We start from the raw sequence: 24,916 nt of genomic DNA, 5'->3' as shown, positions 1-24,916 counted from the left end.
AGACTTTTTTATTATTTTCTCTTTCGTTTTTCTTTTTAAAATGTGTATATCACCTATTTAACTTTTTTTTTCTGAGCCTAATAACATTCTAATTCCTTTCTTTTTCTAATTTTTTATGCCTTGAATCAATATATCAAAATCATTTTAATCTTCCAGATGTATATACAAAAACATAAAAAACAATAATTGAGTTAATTTCCAAATCAATCATTTAAAACTGTTTGACATCAATTTTTTTGATAACATATTTGATGTCGTTCTGAAGGTTAACTCAAGTGATAAGAGTTTGGGGACATAAGAGATTGAGAGGGTGAAGGGTACAAGGTTCGAACCTTGAGGAAGATAATTTACTAACATTACTAACAACTAACATTTGCATATAAAAAAAACACATTTGATGTCATTTTGAACGTACGATATTACATTCAATTTTTTATTTTTTTATTTAAAAACAACTATAATTATTAAAAAAAAAATCAACATACATCTTAATGGTAGAAAAGTCATAGTTGACTTTTATTAATTATTCTAATGTCATTAAAAAGCATTAATTGTCAAATTAATTAATACAATAGTTATTTTCGAAAAAAGTCATAATTGACTTTTATTTATTATACTAATGTCATTAATAACTATTAAATGCAATATTAATACATTAATTATTTTAAAAAATATGACATTATTTAATATTTAAATTACGAAAAAATCATAAAATATAAATATGACATCATTTACCTATTAATTATAGTATGAGAGAAAAAACTTATGAAGAAAGTCATAGAATGAGGGGGTAACACTTGTCGGAGTTTCCACTTTTTAGTTTTGAAAATAGTATATAGTATATGATAGTATTAATGAAAAATATGAGAATTACGGTTTATGAAATTCCAATTTTAAATATGAGAAATGTATACCAATAAACCATATCTATAGCAGAAATTTAGAAGATGGATATCCATATCCCTATCAAATAGTAAGTTGTATCTTATATATGTGATACTAGTAATTAAGTAGAAGAAGCTCCTACATATAATAAATGGAAGATACAACCCCAAGATATACAATTTACTAAGATTAAGTTGTAAGACCCAAGTTTTTAAGCTTATGCCAAGTAAATAGAATCCTATTCACGATTAGGGTTGATGTATCGTGAAGGGAAACCTGAACTAGAGTTTACCAAATGAAATAAATTTATGAAGGAGAAAGTTCAGGAAAAGTCTACGGATTGTACCAATGTCGATAAAAGTTATAGCACGATCGTTACACGCTTAAACTTAGGTCAGAAACCCTAGTATATAGCTAGTTTTCACTTATAGGCACGATGAAAGTTCATTCCAAAAATCTTCAGAGAAATGTAAGAACTTCTCTTTTTCCATATATCACAATCGTTTCGAGGCGAAACTCTAGGATATACGAACGTCCGATTCCAATCATTGGAAGTTTGCCGAAACTGAAACCCTGGTATTTCAAAACCCTAGAATCAACCGACGATGAAGACTTTTTCTATCCGGAGCTTCAAATGAAGATTCTACACGCGTACACCCATTTCTCTTGATGATTTCAATCTTTCTTCAGAAGGAAGTTTTCTATTCCGACATTCGATGCAAAAAGTAACTTATCGGGTAAAATAGTTTTTACACCGACTTTGCATTAGCCACCTAAAATACAAGGAAACCTCTGTTGAGTTTTGGTATTATGTCGCCAAAACCTATCTTAGAATTCATGGAGAATGAAGCCGGAAATATCGGAATCACGAAACTTTCATTTTCCCCCGTTTTGCCAACCTCTATATATAGCATTAAAAACAAGCCTCGAAAACCAAAAAAATCATACCGATATTTCTTTGAAGAATTAGAAGATTCAGCGGGGAGAATATCGTGTCTAAAATACGTTGGAATCAGTAGGAAGAATCGGAAATCACTCTCATATTTTTATCTTAACTCTATGAGCTAAATCCTCCGATATCTAAACCAATCTGTACCAGTTTACAAAATAACTTCTCAAAATATCTATTCATACTTATCCAATCTTGATAAATATCTATTCATACTTATCCAATCTTGATAAATATCTATTCATACTTATCCAATCTTGATAAATATCTTCCATTTCATTCCCTATAAATATGTGAAGCTTGAAACAAAAACCTCACAAAACACAAAAACTCACCCATTTTCTCTCTTGAAGCCGCGAGTTTGCTAGGAGGAGGAGGAGAAGAGATTTTGTTCATTTCTTGCTTGATCGTCGATTAATCAGTTGCTACTTCAAGGTGTCGAGGTATAGTCGGTAATTCTTACCTCTGATCGCTTTTTCTATAGCTTTTCTCTATACTTTTCTGAGCTCAAAGTTTTGAGGTTTTTGGAAAATTGTCCAAATAGCTTGATTTCTATGTCTAAACATCTTCCCTACGTGCCCAAGAGCACTTCTGCCGGATTAGTTTTTCCGTTATGTCGCCGAAATTCCGCCGGAATCAATTTTAGCATCAAATACCCATTTTTAAGCAAAGTCGCAACCTTTGGGCTGAAAACTATCGCCTTAGCTTAGTGCTAGTAGGATTAGTTGTCTTAAACGTCGTTGGTGACGTCCCCATCCAATTTGCATTTTGAGATTTCAGTTTTGAAATTCTGAGCTAAAAATATTGACCAAAATACCCCTGCGACAGTTTTCGATCCGATAATTTTTCCGAGTTTAGAATACCCTTAGTTACGGCTAATGATAGCATAGGAACCAAGTTTGATCGAAGAAAAATCGAACCCCACAATTACCAAAAGTGGCCGAGCCCTATAAGGGGGGAGGAGGAAAATTTACTTTTTCGAAAACTTGTCCTTTCGCGCTAGATTATCATACCTTGGAGTACATACTACTTCGTGTAACCTTAGTGAGTATTGATAGCTTAGTTTTCGATAGATTTTGATAGAATTCTGTGGTTTTACTCTAAAGGTTCGTTGAGGAATTTCCCGAAGAACAAGGAACTTTGTGGATTCGAGGGGGGAGATTGTGAAGGAAAGATTGAGGAGCTGATTGTGAAGGAGCGTTTGAAGAGAACCCTGGAAATTGGCTAAGGTGAGGGCTACTCTCTGAATTACTAGATAATGTTTTAGGTGTCGACGAATTCGACTTGATTTATGTGTTATGCACTTAATTGCTAAATGTATGAAATGATTTCTGAGGCTTCGGCCAAGCTTGTTGATTTCATGATGCCTTGATATTGTGTGCTAAATGATTCACATGTTATGTGCTAAATGGTTAATTTAGGATGTGTTGGAATATGCTGTTTATGCTTATTGGATTGCGCTTATTTAACTATATTATTTCACATATATCTGTGGTACTGAGGAGTGAGAATAACGGGCAAGTCATGCCGATTTTATTTTGAGAGTTTGAGAAAGTTTGACGGGACGAATGGAGTTCGGGCCTTGTTATGGTTATGATGGATCGAGACATTCTCGGGGAGTTAATTGGGATTTTGGTGGATGTTGAAGACTCATAAGATTTGCGATAAGACTAAAAGGATATTATTTTATAAGGAAAATTCATAAGACATTAAACAACCTCTAAACCTTTAAATAATGATAACAATCTCGAGTGCAAGTTGAGGATTGAATCTTAGTTGTGGAAAGCGAGAAGTGTCGTCGGATCCAAGGGTTGAGAAAGATTGTGAGTTCTGAGTATGTTGATACTCATTCACTCTGGGAGCAGTTTGTTTAGCCATCCAAGGGATGTGCCGAGAAGCTTCACTGAGGCGTGAGACCTTGTGAATGCGTGATACTCCACTGAGGCGTGAGACCTTGTGGAAAGCATGGATCTTCACTGAGGCGTGAGACCTCGTGAACAACATGAAGCTTCACTGAGGCGTGAGACCTTGTGAATGCGGGATACTCCACTGAGGCGTGAGACCTTGTGGAAAGCATGGATCTTCACTGAGGCGTGAGACCTCGTGAATAGCATGGAACTTCACTGAAGCGTGAGACTTCGTGCAAGTGTGTAAATTCACTGGGGCGTGAGTCCCCGTGAAAGCATAAAACTTCACTGAAGCGTGAGACTTTGTGAATGTGTGAGACTCCACTGAAGCGTGAGACTTCGTGAGAGCATTGATGACTCGAAGAGTTATCGTGAGTGGTTGCACTCATTTTATGATTATTGTATTTTGTCCCAGAAATCGACTTTTACCTTAGGGTATTCTTTATAGAGACATTAAGTTAGCTAGAACACGTGGCGACGTGTCGAGTGAGGTCGGAGACGTTGTTTGGCTAATCACATTGCACTCATGCATACATAGGAGGTTATTACACGGCGTGATACCGGACCTCGGTGGATTCCAAAATGGTCATAAGACCCGGATTTCCGCGTAAGAGCGCTGTTAGGCGACTCTTAGTAGCAGATCTGGCTACCTTTGTGTGGTGTAAGAGGCACGCGGGCGGAAATGGTCCCACCGTTGCTGCTGCTAGGATTGATCCGTTGATGTCCATCCGTTTCCGGAATGCATTTGGTTAACTGGGTTAACCGTCATTTGCATTTCATGCAACATGCATACTGACTTAGTTGTTGAGTGTGATTGATAATTGTTAATCCTATTTGATGTATGCTATCTGTTATTACTGCGTTTATATTCATTGTGAAATATACAACCCTAGGATGTTATCCCTAGCTATAAGCCTAAGTGGCTATTCTCTTATCTATATCTATTGGTGGTATTATTTACATAATTCTTTGGAGTTGACCCTCGCGTCTTCTGTGTGTGCTTTGGCGGACTACGCCCTTTGTCAGATGTCCATGGCGGACTGGTTCATGAGGGTTCACCCTTCGGGGGGAACTAGAGTTGAGATGCTGGAACAGGAGCGCATCGCGGTAGCGAGAGGAGGACGGATGGTGTACATAGACTAGGTCGTTCTGGATTTTGAATTCGGACGACGATCATGCTAGCATTTAGGTTTTAGTGCTGGTGTGAGTTCCTCGAGATGGGATTAGTGTAGGAGTAGAGTCTTAGCTCTGAACATCATTTGTTTCTTTGGGGACAGGGTAGTTTCCCACCGATAGCTTCTTGTGTGGTTTCTTTACGGGAATCACAGAGAGTTGGTTGGACTTAGGAGGTCTTATTTTCAGGCCATTGGGTCAGCTTATTCTCAGTTTTGAGGGATGGTGTTGCGGACACTTCACCTTTATATCGGTTTGTACATATTGCCTACGGGCGTTACTCTTCTTTTTACCCGTCACCGGAGGTTTACTCGTGATGAGGCTAGCTACTTACAGCGGGGGCTGTAGTATATATTGTGTATTAGTTCTGCTATCTCTCGCATTTGCGTTTATTTATTTTAGTCTTGTTTATATTATCATTATCGAAAAAAAATATTCACGTTTTTCCGCATTAAGTTTCTTTTGGTTACTAAAGTGACGCCACCGAAATTGGGGTATTACATAAGTTTTCTATAAAAATGACCTAAAAATCTTATACTTGTGAAGTTATAATCACATTCAAGTTTTAAAGACTTGAATATGAAAATTGAATGTAGATTTGACCCTCCATGTTACAAGCCCAGACAATATTAACCAAATAAAACTACATTTTTTTTATAAAGTTTAAGCACATAAATAAATTAAAAGCTATACAAATTTTCCAAAAATTATTTACATGATTTTTTCTTATTTTTAAATGTTTTCACCCTTTATTAGCTTCAAATCCCAAATTTGATCTCTTATAATAAATACCAAAAAAACGAAAAGAGAACATCATGCTGAAAAACAGCATCGGAAAAAGGATATTATTAATGCAAAGATAAAGCTTTCAAACAAAATTTAATGTTTTTTTTTTCAACTTTCAGTTCTTAAGAAAGGAAGAGAATGGAAATAGATCCATAGCATAAGACTGAAACGAAATAGTCATGTTGTCCAATAGAATGAGAAATTTAACAACATAAATATAACTCGGTCACAAAATCAACATGATGATAGAGCATTAAGTTTAGAACAACATAGTTAAATAAAAGTTTACAACAACTAATTAACTTAAACATAGCATATTATACAGATAAGATGTTGCTTAATTTCAAATGATTTTGTGCTTCAAGCCCCAATAGTCGCTTCATCACCATTTTTTTTGAATGATTTTTCCCCAATTTCATCTTCTTCAATTTCAACAGAAAGATTAACATCATCATAGGCTTCAACACCAAATTCTGCATTTCCGACCCCCACAGCAGTAACCTGATCAGCCTCTAAAGAAATTCTCTAGCATTCGTATGAATGAGCACATCACGAAAGGTAAGCATGGACACCTGACATGGAGTGCACATATACATTTTTCCAGTCCTTTCAATCTTGTGTGCACCTTTTAACCTCTTAACCTCTCCATTATACTATGGCTATCATACTCATCCTCGACATCAGCATCATAACCTAGCTCAGATGAAGAATCAGATAAAATAATTACCTCTGGAGGTTGTTGTTGCTCATCTCTTCTACATTGTCTCGTCTTAATGGGTGTGAAACCATGGAGAAGATCTTGCCTTTTTCTTCTGCTGCACTTCTCGTGCGTGAATTTAATCTTTGTTTTATGGATCCGAATGTGGCCTCCAAGAGCAAATGTGTTTTTGAATTCACGTTGGCAATGAGGGCAAACCTTTTTGTTAGGACCCACTAGAGGAGGAAGGGATTCAAGGCCATCTCCATTGGATCCATCTCGGTTTTCTTGTCGGGATGATGATTCTATCCCACCGACAACTTTCTCCAGCTCTCGGAAAATCTCTTTTCCTGGGCGAGCCATTTCTGAACAATAGGAGAAAAACAATCAGGTGTGTTTGTTTAAATAAAGGTACAGGCAGCATAAGCCTCTAAAATATGTGAAGGCGTAGAATTTAGTATTTGCAATTAGAAGAACGAAAATGAGAGAGATGTTGAACTATCTGAAAATGAAGAAGTCATGGAGTGTTTTTTACTAGGAGAAAGATAGCTTTATAAAATGTATGTCCTTGTACTTTTATGCTAATGAAGGGGAGATGGGAGAGCATGAAGTACAAAAAAAAAACAAACAATAACTAGTACAGAAAAAGAAAGAGAAGGGGGAAGAAGGTTGTATCCTCTCCATCACAATCTATGTCCAAGAAAAATATTTTAATAAACTAAGGGAGTAAAGAAGTTAAAATAAAGATACCTGCACAAGAAAACTCTGAAAGATTTGAAGCTGTATGATTTAATTTTTGCAATTAGAAGAAGTTAAATGAGAAAAATGTCAAGCTCTCAGAAAATGAAGAAGTTATGGAGTGTTTTTTCATCTGGCGAAATATAGCTTTAAGAGATGTAAGTTGGTGCACCTTTATGTTGAAGGGGAGTTCGGATAACATCAAGTCAACACAAACAGACAAGCTACAACTAATGCGGAGAGAGAGAGAGAGAGAGAGAGAGAGAGAGAGAGAGAGAGAGAGAGAGAGAGAGAGAGAGAGAGAGAGAGAGAGAGAGAGAGAGAGAGAGAGAGAGAGAGAGAGAGAGAGAGAGAGAGAGAGATGGTGGGGAATTCGTATCCTCTTCATCGAAATCTTTGTCAATCCATCTCCTTCTAATATCTAAGCCATTAATTTTACATCCAACGATCTAAATAGTTCATTTCCTAAACTCTATCTCGTGGTCCAAGACCATTAATTATTCCAGTTCTGATGTCTTGTAGATTGCTAGATTGTTTGAGGAGGAGCCATTTCTAAACAAATAAGAGAAAAACAAACAGGTTTATTATTAAATCATATGCGCGTAAAAATGTTTAAATAAAGGTACCTGCACCAGAAGACTATGACAAATATGAAGGCGTAGAATTTAATTTTTGCAATTAGAAGGGAAATGAAAGAGATGCATAACTCTCATAAAATGAAGAAGTCATGAAGTGTTTTTCATCAGGCGAAAGATAGTTTTAAATGATGTATGTCAGTGCACCTTTTTGCTGATGACGGGGAGATGGGATAGCATAAAGTCAACACAAACAGACAAACTATAACTAATACAGAGAGAGAGAGAGAGAGAGAGAGAGAGAGAGAGAGAGAGAGAGAGAGAGAGAGAGAGAGAGAGAGAGAGAGACAAACTTGTATCCTCTCCATCGCAAACTTTGTCAATCCATATACATCTAAGATCTTAGCCTTTAATTTTATATCCAACGATCTAAAAATTTCATGACATAAACTCTCCCTCGTGATCCAAGCCCTTTATTCAAGTTCTGAATATTTTGTTGATTGTTAGATATAAATTAAATGGTTCAGATTTCTGATATAGGGAAATGAGATGGATCCTAATCAGAAAGAGAGAGGGAGGAAGGAAAGAGAATACGAGTATAAGTAATCTCTACAGGTGAAAATAAAATATGTAGATACTTATATGAATATTTAGAGGAGAAAATGGAAAATCTTTTCAAAATTAATATTATATCTTTCTCTTTATTAACATACCATTTTATTAAAAAGGATCTAAATTTTATTGTACTAAATATACATTCATATTTCACTCACCCTTTTTTTCCGACCTAAGTAGCTCGAGTTATTCACGTTTTAGTGAGCAGAGGTCAAGCTGTCCTGTTTTTCACGATTTGCTGCAGGGTTTATTTTATTCTGAATTTTATCTTTAAATTTTAAAGGTTTAGGGTTGTTTTGAAAACCTTGATGAAAATATTTGATTCTCTAATAAAGTATTTGCTATAGTTTTATTCAAAGTGATTTATTTTGAAGAGAGATGAAGGAGATATGGTTTAAAACTAATAAGATGTGATTAGATAAGGAAAATGTTTGAAAAACCTATCTTACTAGGGCATGTTGGACGGCCAAGGGGGGGCTATTAGGTTAATTTTTGATCTTTTGTGAAGAGTTGGTGGTTTAGTATAAATAGATAACTCAAGAGAGGCAAAAACCTAAGTTACCATTCTCACCATTCACCAAAAGAAGGATTTTAAACACCAAGAGCTTAGAGAGAAAAAGTGTGTGTGACTAAGGATTAAGAAAGAGAAGAGATTCGTGACTCATAAATTTCTAGATAGAAGGATTCGTGACACTAAGAGACCAGAACCATCAACTATTTTCTTTTATCTTTCGAATAAGGCTAAGGTGAGGGCAACACTTCTTAGGAATAGGTTCTTATTTCCTTCTTATGCATGAGAATATGTGACTATGTGTGATTATATGCTTTCTTGTTGATTGAATGAAGTGATATGAGGGTTACCTTGTTTAATGATTTCTTCCACGAAATATGTTGATAAAGTGATATGAGTGTTACCATGTTTTACGATTTCTTCTATGAAACATGTTTTATGAAGTGAGGTGTGCGTTGCCATGTTTTATGATTTCTTTCATTAAGAACATGATGTGTGTAAATGATGTGACATGATGCTATGATGTGTGGTGTATGCGTGACTTGATCTATGCTTGATGTGGGAGTTTTGTGAAGAAAAGCATGATGGTGACACCCAAACCCAAATTTTCTTGAAAACTTTTATGTCTTTGAATGCTCAATGGTTTGGTGATCATCATGATGCTAGAATCACGAAACCCTACTTTCTTAAGAAATATATGCTTAAGTGATTGTTGATTAGCATGATGACATGTGAAAAGTGAAATCCTATTCTCTATGAGACTTGTATGATACGATTCTTGCACGATGCTTATGAGATCGTGATTATTGTTGCTTAACTTAGTGATATGAGATTAGGATGTGATTAATCGCTTGCAAGTAGTGTGATATGATTTATGGGAAATATTGTTCTGCACCGCGATGGGGGAAATAGTTTTGGAGAATCTGGATTATGGGTCAACTGTGTGTTCCCATGTGATTGTTCATTTGCGGATGTTCGAGACTGGATCCAAGATGGAAAGGTGGTTGTGTGATGTGAGACATGTTTAGACTAACTGAGCCTTTAGGTTAAAGGACTAACTTAAACTGAAGACTTGTGATGTGATGAATATGCTTTATGCTTCTATGCGTTATTGTGTGAAATTGTGTGAGAGTCAGAAGTGACCCTCTCCGTGTGCTATTTGCTGTCAGTGTGTTAGAACCATTGGAAAGATAACCCAGAGATGACTTTTAACTTTCCATGAGGCGAGACTGAGGTAACGGAGGAGGAGATATGACCCATGGTTCGTGATGACAAGCGAGTGAAGGCAATGTTACGTATGTACGCGAGGGATCTTCTGCTCAAAGTACGTGTGGGAGAACTGCTTAGGCGACAAGTAACTTAGTTAGGATTTGGGGTTGAGTGACTCTGTATGTGTGGGGGAGAGTTCCGCTTGGGGGGGGTGCTAAACTTACTTTTATTTCTTTTAGTTTTGAATAAGTGAAGAATTTTGATGTACCTTTACAATGGTTTTAGACTTATGGTTTCACATTATATTTCGAATGTTTAATTTCAAGGTATTGCGATTTTGTTATTCCCGCGTGGTTTGTGGAAGCAAGATTAAAGAGTTTTCACAAAACAAATGGTTTGTCACTAATTCAAGACTAAGAATTAAACCGACAAAAATTCTTTTTGAAAATTGTGATTCTTGGTTACTGTGTGACACTCGAGAAATCGGGGTGTTACACGCTTCAACCAAAACCATGAATTACACGCAGACTTGATCCATCGTTGTTGTTACTATCACTGCGCCATCACCATTCCTGACCACCATGCCCAGTCCAACTCTCCCATCACCGACATAAGACATATCAAAGTTGATTTTGAAGAGTCCTGGGCTTGGTCGCTGCCACGATGAATCCATAATCGTTCGTTGTTGTAGCTCTGTACAGGTTCTACAACCATTGGAACCAAGTGCAACACTCGATTAAGGATCCTCTCACACGCGAATGGGTCACCATCGAACACCCACCGATTCTGAAGATACCACATAACATATAGAAACCTGCAAACCTTCCCTCTCACCTCTGCATATGCAGTTTTCCATAACTGTTGCAGAAAAGCTCCCGAGTTGCTTGAATCATCTGAAATATGTAACCCCAAATCAAAAGCAAACCAAGCTCGATGGGTCATTGGACAATGCAGAAAGATATGCTCAATAGTCTCCCCATCACTCTCACAAATTGAGCATAAGGCAGAATCTACCACATCACACCTGAATAATCTTGCATTCATCGTTGCTCAGCCTTTACAGCACCTCCACGTGAGTTCCTTACATCTGGGTAAGGCTGTCGAACTCCATAAATCCTTCTAGAAACCTGGCGCGAACTGAACCAAGGTCGGGGACGACGCTGCTGCACTCGTTTTGACACTCACGACAAAACGATACCCCAACTTTGTAGTCTAATGGCCATCATGAGCTTCAGGCCAGAATAAGACACTAGGTCCTCTAAGAGTGGGCAAAGGAATTGCCAAAACAGTAGCGACCATTGTCGGGGGAAATAACATATCTAACAAAGAGCGATTCCACCCCCCTATGGAGGGAGGAAATCAATTGAGCTACATGGGTAATACCTAAATCCGAAGCTACCCCATGATTATAAACCAGAGGAGCCCCATTGGGAAGCCAAAGATCCTCCTAGATACGCATGACTCCCCATTACCAATCTTCCACATTCAACCCTTTTGAAAAATCCATCTCACCCCATGAATACTGGTCCAAGCATAATAGCATATGAAGGCATATGCCCTCGTGTAGCACCACATATGTCCTTCTCGGGGAAATAAACTGCTTTGAAGATCTTCCCTACCAGGGAATCCATATTGGTGTAAAGCCTCCACCAATTCTTGGCTACCAAGGCCGAGTTAAAAGATTTAAAGTCTCTAAAACCAAGCCCACCGTCCCTCTTTGACATTGAATGATTGAATATTGGTGCAAACTTTTTTGTACTAATTGTGTATATTAATTAAACTCTAAGATTGTGTTTGGATTGGGGGAGGGTGATGGAGTGGAGTGGAGGGGAGGGGAAGAAGGATCCATTGTTTTTTTGTTTAAATAAGAGGGAACCCAATGGTAATTAATTGAACATGCTCCATCATATTCCACTGTTTCCCCTCAAATTTGTTTCCCAAATTTGGGTGGAAAGGAATGGAGCAAAAGCCAATCATTTTATAAAATTCGTAAAATACAATTTTACCCCTTTGTAACTCCTTCCATAATTCCATTACTCCATGTTCACCTACTCTTCTCCCTTCATGTTGGGTTTATTTGGTCGTAACTGCTTGAAAAACTTCCATTTTCTTACTTAAACATATCCTGTTTTTGTGCGGGGATACTCAAATGACAGTCAACAATTGAATTGTTGTTGCGATTCTTATTAATCAGTTTTAAAATCCTACAATAAGTGTTGGTCAAGATTAGCGAAATTCAAATATGACAAATAGACATTGCCTATTAAAAAAATGACAAACATAATTTCAATTACTGTTGTTAATCTTTTCAAAAAAAACAAACTGTTGTTATTAAGAATGGTTTTGCAACTATTTATCATTTATGGTCTAGTGATACGTTATGGAAGGATGAAAACTTTTACTGGTAAATTATTATCTATCTTATTTTATGAATTTTATTTAACGTAGTATAGAGGGTGCATATTTAGATAATAGGGGTTAGTTGAAGTTTTACGTTAGTATTGTGGGTCGGACTTCCAAGAATGATGTGATTAATAAACAATTTACTGAATTTAGCATCGTCAATAGTTTTATAATAAGGTACGTAAAATAGGAATAAAGAAATTATAATTCATTTTATTATGTTAACTATCCAAACATTATGTGAAGAAGAGCCTCTCCTTGACCTTGGCTAGGTTTTGATGAAGACAATAATATCAAAAAGAAGAAAAAGGTTGAAGACCATGAAGCTTGGAAAGCACAAAGATTCAAGTTTATATAGAGAAGTTTTATGGATTTCTAATTGTAGGTCTTTACCTTTGATAGTTCATGCTTGAGTTTAATATCACTTAAGGCTCATTAAAACTTAATAATGATTAAAATTCAAAAGTAATTTATTATGTCTGTGTAAAGACAAAAAAAATGTAAGAAGTTTTTTTTTATTTGTTTCAAATGGAATTTTAACTTAACGTGATGAACATGAAAGTTGTAAATTGGTTTATTAAAAAAAAAAATTTAAGCCAAACACAGGTAAATTAATTTAATTTTTTTTTGAAATGAAAATGTTAAAACTAACGTCTCCTGCTCTTGCGAGAATTGATTTAAGAATATACTATTCACATGTTGTCCGTTCGAACTTCGTCGATGAACCAGTAAATGGATTCATAATTTTCAAATTTTGAAACATGAAGCTTTAAATTGGTTTTGTAAAATTAATGGCAATGTTTAAACATTGTAATCTCTGCAATATTGCATACACACAGGGACATGACTATACAATGACGAGAACCATTGAAATGGTTAAATGTTTTTAACGGAGAGTTTTTTAAAAATTCAGGCAGTTTTCTTTGAACCATTTAACCATTGTATTATTTCATGGTATCCTTCTGCATTCTATAAATACCATGTTTAGGTATTGAATTCAGAACAACTTTCATATTTTTACAAAGAGGGCAAATGCTGTCAATTTTTCACAAAACAGAAAACTAAGAGCCTTGATGATATTGTGCTTGAAAGTGATTCTATCTTCTACATTGGGTGTAGCTTCGTAAGCCATTGTAAAGTTCTTCTTCTTCTCTTAGAATCAGAGTGATTCTTGTTCCACCATAGTGTTTGGTGAAGATCATCATAGGGTTTGGTGATAATGAAAAAGGTCCTTTGAATCGGGGTGATTCAGAGTCCACCATAGGTTTGGTGTTTGCTTTGTAATCAGGGAAGTGGTGTGATTTCTTGAGGGTGTTCTTGAGAGTCTAGGTGTGAGGCTTGTACTAGACATCATTACATAGTGAAAAAATCCCCAAATCAGAAAGGGGGACTGGACGTAGCCTTCGGTTGGTGAAGGTGAACCAGGATACATCATGTTTGTGATCTTCTTATCCCTTATCTCTTTATTTTTCAGCATTTCAATTAGTTGTTATACTTGATTTCATTCTAAGGTCTTTGATTGCGCTTCCGTTAAGTTCAAACTTTTAGTTTATGGTTTTAATTTGATAATTTTAGTGCAAACCTAATTCACCCCCCATCTTAGGTTGCTATCTTAGTGATCACACATTAGAATGGTAAATTTGTTCCACTCCGTCATAAAATGTCCCAACAATGACAAGTGAATTTTATTGTGTACCGTTCCATTATGCTCCATTGCTTTCTGCTCTATTATGTTTGGCACGCCTAGCTGCTAGCTGATAGCTGAAAAGCTAGCTGAAAGCTGATAAACTAGCTGAAAGCTAATAGCTGACAGCTATTTTGAGGGGGAGGCAGAAAGCTGGTGATTTTGATTTTGTGGTTGACAGAGTTGCTCGGAAGCTGGCTTCTTGGAAGGGAAAACTGTTGAATAAAGCGGGCAAGATCACTCTGGTTAAGGCGGTGTTGAATTTTTTTTTGAGAATAGAAGGTGAATATATATATATAATCAAATATATATATATATATATAATCAAAAGAGGGTCTCCAAAGTACAAGATAAGAAACAAAACAAACAGAACAAAGAGCAACAACAAACGAAATAAGAGACAAAACATGGGGAAACATAAACTAGAAACAACAGGAGACGAGAGCGCCGACGACCCAAGGAGAAATGAACCTGCAAGCCTAGCCTCTCAGCGAATCAGAGCACCACCAGAGGGTATTAACCCTATTGCACCCAGCCTTCGCGAGGGAGTCAGCAAAGGTGTTTGCTTCTCTATATATATGAGAAACCTGTGAGCATCTCGTTTACCCCATGCAGCTCTTGTGGTTTCCCCAATCGGTGTGTGACCAGTTGGATGGTTTGGCTCGGAATTTTATCTGGACCAGGGGTGATCAACGCGATATGCACATGGTCTCTTGGCAGAAAATCACGAGGTCCAAGCGTATGGTAGCTTGGGAGTTCATCAATCTCGCCTTACTAATGTCACTATGCTTGGGAAGTTAGATTGGGATCTCATTAACGTTGTGGATAAACTTTGGGTCAGGTTGCTGATCACTACTTACTCTACTAATGGTGATTTCATGCGTGCTCCAGTGAGGAGAAGCTTGGCGTTGTGGAATGCGTTGATTAAAACCAGAGCGCATCTCCATGAAGGTTTTACGTGGAGAGTTGGTGAGGGGAACATCTCTTTTTGTATGCTCACTAGGCTGGTTCTGGTTCGTTGTGTTCGTCGGTTCCCTATGTTCATGTTTCAGATACTTCTTTGACGGTGAAGGATGTTTTCCATGATGGAGATTGTGATTTTCGTCACCTTGCTACTCCGTTACTTCCAGATGTTGCCCAGCATTTGCTTGCTCTTTGTGTTCATACTAGACCTGCCCAGGATGATCTCATGGTGTGGACCGATTCGCTGGATGGTGTGTCACGGTGGCCCGGTGCTACTCTTGGCTTCAGGCTAGACGGCCAGATCCTTCTTCGGTGGTGCCTTGGACTTGGGTTTGGACTTTGGAAGGGTGTTGTTCCGGAGAACGTTAAAGAGTTTGTGTGGCAAGCTCTCCACATTTCCCTTCCTGTTTCTGTTGTGCTCGCTCATCGCGGGGTCCCCCTCTCGGATCGTTGTCAGCTCTACAACTCCTTACCGGAGTCGTCGCTCCACTGCTTGCACGATTGTGCTCGTGTTGTTCAGGTTTGGCATAATCTTTCGCTCTCCCTTCGCCCTGGTTTCTTTGATGTCGTTTCGTTTCGGGATTGGGTTGATTCAATCCAGAGTGAGCAGGCTGCTTCTCTTCTTATCCATGTGTGATGTGTTTGGCATCGCCGGTGCAACTTCGTTTTTAACAATGTCTTGGAGCCTTGGCAGTTGGTTCTGCAGCATGCCTCTAGTATTTTGCAGGTGCTTCGGGGTTATCCAGGCTAGGCCACTGATTTTCGTTGGGTTTCCTGGCGTGCTCCTCCCGATGGTTGGTGTGCACTTTATGTTGATGGGTCTTCCTTCGGGAATCCGGATCGTGCCGGAGCGGGTGGGGTCGTGCGTGATTCAACAAGCCGGTGGTGCTTTCACTACTTTGGGTTCTCAGCGTTTGTTGGCTTCCCGGAGATCCTCAAGGCAGGAAATCTTGGCGATTCTCCTTGGCCTGCGACTTTGTTGGGGTCATGCTGTTAGGAGGGTGATTGTGTTTTCTGATTCCCAGCTTGCTCTTTCTTTGGTTAACCAAGGGTGTGGGCGTTTTCACATGTACGCGGTTGTTATTTGGAGCACATCCTTCGTGAAGAGAACGATGTTGTAGACTTGCTCGCGAAAGAGGGCGCGCGTGGTTTCTGTCGTCTGAAGTTTTTGGAGTCTCCTCCTCAGGCCGACATTCCTTTGTTGGCGGATGACTACTGTGGCACCTTGTTCGTGAGGCGCTAGTGTTGTAGTCTTGTTTTCTTTTCTTTTTTTAAGCCTTGTTTTACCAAAAAAAAAGTAGAAGGGTGCAACCCAAATACAAATTAGATAGAAAGAGAATAGAATTGGCAAGAAACAAGTAAGTATACCCGAGATTAAACTTTTAACTAAATACTCAAAGAGCTAACCCAATTAAAGTTGTTATTATTAAACATGTTACTGAAGATCTTGATTGTTGATTAATTTTTTGTTTTGTACGTTTTGGAGAACCAGGCGCACTTACAGTTATATTGTCAATTATTATTTACCAAAAAAAAATACTGTCATTTGGCAAAATCATTGACAGATTATGCTCGTCGGTAAAAAACCATCAATCAATATTTTAGTAGTGAATGAATAATGAGCACCGAAACATTCATGTATTTTATCATCAACTTGATGGATTAATTTCAAGATATAAGAATTTGAATTATGCTAGTAGGCTTGGACAAGTAAATGGATAAAGAATGTTTTTGGGTTAACGGCTTAGTTAAAAACTTAAACAAGAAATACTCATCGCATAAATTAATTGCTAGTTTGAAAATTTTATTGATGTAAAGACAAAATTAATTATATATATATATATAAGCGTGTATTTATTGATGAAATATGAATATCTTACCATAAGCTACTTAATTACATAACATATCTCAAACACTTACATAAATGTTTATGCTATAAAATCAGCTGAAATAGGTTTTTTCTGACCAAAGTAGTTCTTAAAATTTAAGAAATATGAACTTAAAGTTCGTATTTTTTTCTGTGTGAAGCTATCGTTCTCTACTTGAGTTTTGCTGCAACACCACCATTATTATTAATATCTTCTTAATTTTTTCTTTGTTTAGTTTTAATGACTCTATTGTAACTGAAATTGACTCTTGTCAGGATGCTACTTCTCGGATCTATACTTTAATTCATTTATGAAACATTTTTTTCTCAAATTATAAATTAACTAGTATTGATCCCGCGCCATGCACGTATGAAATAAGAGTACTTTGTCAGCATACATCAGACTTTTTTATTATTTTCTCTTTCGTTTTTCTTTTTAAAATGTGTATATCACCTATTTAACTTTTTTTTCTGAGCCTAATTACATTCTAATTCCTTTCTTTTTCTAATTTTTTATGCCTTGAATCAATATACCAAAACCATTTTAATCTTCCAGATGTATATACGAAAACATAAAAAACAATAATTGAGTTAATTTCTAAATCAATCCTTTAAAACTGTTTGACGTCAATTTTTTTGATAACATATTTGATGTCGTTCTGAAGGTTAACTCAAGTGATAAGAGTTTGGGGACATAAGAGATTGAGAGGGTGAAGGGTACAAGGTTCGAACCTTGAGGAAGATAATTTACTAACATTACTAACAACTAACATTTGCATATAAAAAAAAGCACATTTGATGTCATTTTGAACGTACGATATTACATTCAATTTTTTATTTTGTTATTTAAAAACAACTATAATTATTAATAAAAAATCAACATACATATTAATGGTAGAAAAGTCATAGTTGACTTTTATTAATTATTCTAATATCATTAAAAAGCATTAAATGTCAAATTAATTAATACAATAGTTATTTTCGAAAAAAGTCATAATTGACTTTTATTTATTATACTAATGTCATTAATAACTATTAAAAGCAATATTAATACATTAATTATTTTAAAAAATATGACATTATTTAATATTTAAATTACGAAAAAATCATAAAATATAAATATGACATCATTTACCTATTAATTATAGTATGAGAGAAAAAACGTATGAAGAAAGTCATAGAATGAGGGGGTAACACTTGTCGGAGTTGCCACTTTTTAGTTTTGAAAATAGTATATAGTATATGATAGTATTTTTGAAAAATATGAGAATTACGCTTTATGAAATTCCAATTTTAAATATGAGAAATGTATACCAATAAACCATATCTATAGCAGAAATTTAGAAGATGGATATCCATATAACTATCAAATAGTAAGTTGTATCTTTTATATGTGATACTAGTAATTAAGTAGAAGAAGCTCCTACATATAATAAATGGAAGATACAACCCCAAGATATACAATTTACTAATATTAAGTTTTCTATAAAAATGACCTAAAAATCTTATACTTGTGAAGTTATAATCACATTCAGGTTTTAAAGACTTGAATATGAAAATTGAATGTAGATTTGACCCTCCATGTCACAAGCCCAGACAATATTAACCAAATAAAACTACATTTTTTTTATAAAGTTTAAGCACATAAATAAATTAAAAGCTACACAAATTTTCCAAAAATTGTTTACATTATTTTTTCTTATTTTTAAATGTTTTCACCCTTTAGTAGCTTCAAATCGCAAATTTAATCTCTCATAATAAATACCAAAAAAACGACAAGAGAACATCATGCTGAAAAACAGCATCGGAAAAAGGATATTATTAATGCAAAGATAAAGCTTTCAAACAACATTTAATGTATTTTTTTTTCAACTTTCAGTTCTTAAGAAAAGAAGAGAATGGAAATAGATCCATAGCATAAGACTGAAACGAAATAGTCATGTTTTCCAATAGAATGAGAAATTTAACAACATAAATATAACTCGGTCACAAAAACAACATGATGATAGAGCATTAAGTTTAGAACAACATAGTTAAACAAAAGTTTACAACAACTAATTAACTTAAACATAGCTTATTATACAGATAAGATGTTGCTTAATTTCAAATGATTTTGTGCTTCAAGTCCCAATAGTCGCTTCATCAACATTTTTTTTGAATGATTTTTCTCCAATTTCATCTTCTTCAATTTCAACAGAAAGATTAACATCATTTTAGGCTTCAACACCAAATTCTGCATTTCCGCCCCCCACAGCAGTAACCTGATCAGCCTCTAAAGAAATTCTCTAGCATTAGTATGAATGAGCACATCACGAAAGGTAAGCATGGACACCTGACAAGGAGTGCACATATACATTTTTCCAGTCCTTTCAATATTGTGTGCACTAAAATTTATGTCATAACCTCTTAACCACTCCATTATACCATGGCTATCATACTCATCCTCGACATCAGCATCATAACCTAGCTCAGATGAAGAATCAGATAAAATAATCACCTCTGGAGGTTGTTGTTGCTCATCTCTTCTACATTGTCTCTACTTAATGGGTGTGAAACCATGGAGAAGATCTTGCCTTTTTCTTCTGCTGCACTTCTCGTGCGTGAATTTAATCTTTGTTTTATGGATCCGGATGTGGCCTCCAAGAGCAAATGTGTTTTTGAATTCACGTTGGCAATGAGGGCAAACCTTTTTGTTAGGACCCACTGGAGGAGAAAGGGATTCAAGGATATCGCCATTGGAACCATCTCGGTTTTCTTGTCGGGATGATGATTCTATCCCACCGACAACTTTCTCCAACTCTCGGAAAATCTCTTTTTCTAGGCGAGCCATTTCTGAACAATAGGAGAAAAACAATCAGGTGTGTTTGTTTAAATAAAGGTACATGCAGCATAAGCCTCTAAAATATGTGAAGGCGTAGAATTTAGTATTTTCAATTAGAAGAAGGAAAATGAGAGAGATGTTGAACTATCACAAAATGAAGAAGTCATGGAGTGTTTTTTACTAGGAGAAAGATAGCTTTATAAAATGTATGTCCTTGTACTTTTATGCTAATGAAGGGGAGATGGGAGAGCATGAAGTACAAAAAAAAAACAAACAATAACTAGTACAGAAAAAGAAAGAGAAGGGGGAAGAAGGTTGTATCCTCTCCATCACAATCTATGTCCAAGAAAAATATTTTAATAAACTAAGGGAGTAAAGAAGTTAAAATAAAGATACCTGCACAAGAAAACTCTGAAAGATTTGAAGCTGTATGATTTAATTTTTGCAATTAGAAGAAGTTAAATGAGAAAGATGTCAAGCTCTCAGAAAATGAAGAAGTTATGGAGTGTTGTTTCATCTGGCGAAATATAGCTTTAAGAGATGTAAGTTGGTGCACCTTTATGTTGAAGGGGAGTTCGGATAACATCAAGTCAACACAAACAGACAAGCTACAACTAATGCAGAGAGAGAGAGAGAGAGAGAGAGATGGTGGGGAATTCGTATCCTCTTCATCGAAATCTTTGTCAATCCATCTCCTTCAAATTCTAAGCCATTAATTTTACATCCAACGATCTAAATAGTTCATTTCTTAAACTGTATCTCGTGGTCCAAGACCATTAATTATTCCAGTTCTGATGTCTTGTAGATTGCTAGATTGTTTGAGGAGGAGCCATTTCTAAACAAATAAGAGAAAAACAAACAGGTTTATTATTAAATCATATGCGTGTAAAAATGTTTAAATAAAGGTACCTGCACCAGAAGACTATGACAAATATGAAGGCGTAGAATTTAATTTTTGCAATTAGAAGGGAAATGAAAGAGATGCATAACTCTCATAAAATCTTAGCCTTTAATTTTGTCATCATCAAACTATAACTAATACAGAGAGAGAGAGAGACAAACTTGTATCCTCTCCATCGCAAACTTTGTCAATCCATCTACATCTAAGATCTTAGCCTTTAATTTTATATCCAACGATCTAAAAATTTCATGACATAAACTCTACCTCGTGATCCAAGCCCTTTATTCAAGTTCTTAATATTTTGTTGATTGTTAGATACAAATTAAATGGTTCAGATTTCTGATATAGGGAAATGAGATGGATCCTAATCAGAAAGAGAGAGGAAGGAAGGCAAGAGAATACGAGTATAAGTAATCTCTACAGGTGAAAATAAAATATGTAGAGACTTATATGAATATTTAGAGGAGAAAATGGAAAATCTTTTCAAAATTAATATTATATCTTTCTCTTTATTAACATACCATTTTATTAAAAAGGATCTAAATTTTATTGTACTAAATATACATTCATATTTCACTCACCCTTTTTTTTCCGACCTAAGTAGCTCGAGTTATTCACGTTTTAGTGAGCAGAGGTCAAGCTGTCCTGTTTTTCACGATTTGCTGCAGGGTTTGTTTTATTCCAAATTTTATCTTTAAATTTTAAAGGTTTGGGGTTGTTTTGAAAACCTTGATGAAAATATTTGATTCTCTGATAAAGGATTTGCTATAGTTTTATTCAAAGTGATTTATTTTGAAGAGAGATGAAGGAGATATGGTTTAAAACTAATAAGATGTGATTAGATAAGGAAAATGTTTGAAAAACCTATCTTACTAGGGCATGTTGGACGGCCAGGGGGGGGCTATTAGGTTAAGTTTTGATCTTTTGTGAAGAGTTGGTGGTTTAGTATAAATAGATAACTCAAGAGAGGCAAAAACCTAAGTTACCATTCTCACCATTCACCAAAATAAGGATTTTAAACACCAAGAGCTTAGAGAGAAAAAGTGTGTGTGACTAAGGATTAAGAAGGAGAAGAGATTCGTGACTCATCAAGTTCTAGATAGAAGGATTCGTGACACTAAGAGACCAGAACCATCAACTATTTTCTTTTATCTTTCGAATAAGGCTAAGGTGAGGGCAACACTTCTTAGGAATAGGTTCTTATTTCCTTCTTATGCATGAGAATATGTGACTATGTGTGATAATATGCTTTCTTGTTGATTGAATGAAGTGATATGAGGGTTACCTTATTTAATGATTTCTTCTACGAAATATGTTGATAAAGTGTTATGAGTGTTACCATGTTTTATGATTTCTTCTATGAAGCATGTTTTATGAAGTGAGGTGTGCGTTGCCATGTTTTATGATTTCTTTCATTAAGCACATGATATGTGTAAATGATGTGACATGATGCTATGATGTGTGGTGTATGCGTGACTTGATCTATGCTTGATGTGGGAGTTTTGTGAAGAAAAGCATGATGGTGACACCCAAACCCAAATTTTCTTGAAAACTTTTATGTCTTTGAATGCTCAATGGTTTGGTGATCATCATGATGCTAGAATCACGAAACCCTACTTTCTTAAGAAATATATGCTTAAGTGATTGTTGATTAGCATGATGACATGTGAAAAGTGAAATCCTATTCTCTATGAGACTTGTATGATACGATTCTTGCACGATGCTTATGAGATCGTGATTATTGTTGCTTAACTTAGTGATATGAGATTAGGATGTGATTAATCGCTTGCAAGTAGTGTGATATGATTTATGGGAAATATTGTTCTGCACCGCGATGGGGGAAATAGTTTTGGAGAATCTGGATTATGGGTCAACTGTGTGTTCCCATGTGATTGTTCATTTGCGGATGTTCGAGACTGGATCCAAGATGGAAAGGTGGTTGTGTGATGTGAGACATGTTTAGACTAACTGAGCCTTTAGGTTAAAGGACTAACTTAAACTGAAGACTTGTGATGTGATGAATATGCTTTATGCTTCTATGCGTTATTGTGTGAAATTGTGTGAGAGTCAGAAGTGACCCTCTCCGTGTGCTATTTGCTGTCAGTGTGTTAGCACCATTGGAAAGAGAACCCAGAGATGACTTTTAACTTTCCATGAGGCGAGACTGAGGTAACGGAGGAGGAGATATGACCCATGGTTCGTGATGACAAGCGAGTGAAGGCAATGTTACGTATGTACGCGAGGGATCTTCTGCTCAAAGTACGTGTGGGAGAACTGCTTAGGCGACAAGTACCTTAGTTAGGATTTGGGGTTGAGTGACTCTGTATGTGTGGGGGAGAGTTCCGCTTGGGGGGGGTGCTAAACTTACTTTTATTTCTTTTAGTTTTGAATAAGTGAAGAATTTTGATGTACCTTTACAATGGTTTTAGACTTATGGTTTCACATTATATTTCGAATGTTTAATTTCAAGGTATTGCGATTTTGTTATTCCCGCGTGGTTTGTGGAAAGGGTAAGGAACAAGTGTTGATTGCCTCTGAAGAAGAGGAATCTAATAATGAAGAAGTGATCAAGAAGGCCACTGCCTCTGCTAGCAAGAAGGCCACAGTTTCTGCAAGCAATGTTGAGAAGGCAAAGAAGAAAAAGGGTTCTGGTGCTTAGACCCCCAAAACTCCAAAAGCATCTCAAGTCTTTGTTCCTGAGAAGAAGAAAAAGAAAGAAAAGAAAGAGGAGAATATTGTTGCCTCTACTTGAAGGAAGAGGAAACATCTTTCTGAAACTGACTCTGAACCAGATGTCGAGCCTGATGTCCCTGACATCTCCACCACTGCCATGAAAAGGATCAAGGGGAAGAGAATTCCCTTGAACGTTCCAGATGCACTCATTGATAATGTGTCTTTCCACTTTGCCAGTTCTGCACAATGTTGGAAGTTTGTTGTTCAGAGAAGGCTAGCCATAGAAAAGGAACTTCATGAAGATGCCTTGGAACTCAAGGAGATTATGGATCTGTTAGTTGCTGCTGGTTTGATGAAGACTGTTAAGGACATTGGTCGGTGCTTTGCTCAATTGGTCAGGGAGTTCATTGTGAACATCCCTACTGACTGTGATGATGAGAGCAGCACTAATTAAGTATAGGAAAGTCTATGTCAGAGGAAAGTGTATCAATTTTTCTCCTAAAGTGGTCAATGAGTTTTTGGGCAGGAGCCCTGTTGCTATGGCTGATGAAGAGCCTGATTTAAATTGGGTTGCTAAGACTCTAACTGGAAAGCTGGTCAGGAAATGGCCAAAGAAATGATTACTTCCATCTGGGAAGTTAACTACCAAGTATGATGTGCTATTCAAGATTGGTTGTGCAAATTGGATGGCTACAAATTACTTGTCTGGTGTAACTGCTCCCCTTGCCAAGATGATTTATTTGATTGGAATTGGTGGTGAGTTTGATTTTGGTAAACTTGTTTTTTATCAGACTCTGAAACATGCAGGCTCCTATGCAGTAAGATTACCTATTTTGTTTCCCTGCCTCTTGTCTGAGATAATTGTACAACAACATCCTAATGTTGTGAAGGCTGATGAACCTCAAGGTAAGAAACATATGCCTCTCAAGTTTGATTATCGCTTGTTTGCTGGGACACATGTTCCAGACATTGTGTTGTCTGCAGCAAAGGGTTCTGCCAGTGCCAGTGGCACTCAGGCAGTTAGTTCAAGTAAAGATGATATCTTGGCTGAGTTGAGGGCTGTCTCCAAGTCCTTGGGTGACACCATTCAGGTTTGCAAGATTAGGAAGCTGAATGTGGACAAGCTCATCAAGGCTATGATAGATGTTCCTACTGCTGTTGAGGAAGAAGAGGTTGATCGAGGTACTGAGGATGTTGCTGATGAAATTGAAGAGGAACACGAGGATTCTGATGCTGAAGAACAAGCAGAGACTGATGAGGCTGCTGAAGAGGAAGAAGAGGAGAATAGAATTGAAAATGAGGATGTAGAGGGTGTAACTGGCTCAACCAGTTCTGCCACTCGCAGCACATCTCTTTAATGTGTTTTGTTTTCTTTTGCATGTATTTGATGAAGCCTTTTGTGGCTCTATGACTTCTCTATTTGCTCCTGGTTTGTAATAAGTCTGAATGTGGATCTGTGCACTTTGCTTCTCTACAATGGCTACTATGAATTAGTATGATAATTCCTTATTGATCACCAATGAGGCTTTGTCAAATTTTGCTAATAAGGGGGAGTAGAA

This window comes from Lotus japonicus, chromosome 6, assembly GCF_012489685.1.
Source record: "Lotus japonicus ecotype B-129 chromosome 6, LjGifu_v1.2".
In the NCBI taxonomy this organism is placed as follows: domain Eukaryota; kingdom Viridiplantae; phylum Streptophyta; class Magnoliopsida; order Fabales; family Fabaceae; genus Lotus; species Lotus japonicus.
This window is presented reverse-complemented; position numbering follows the sequence as displayed.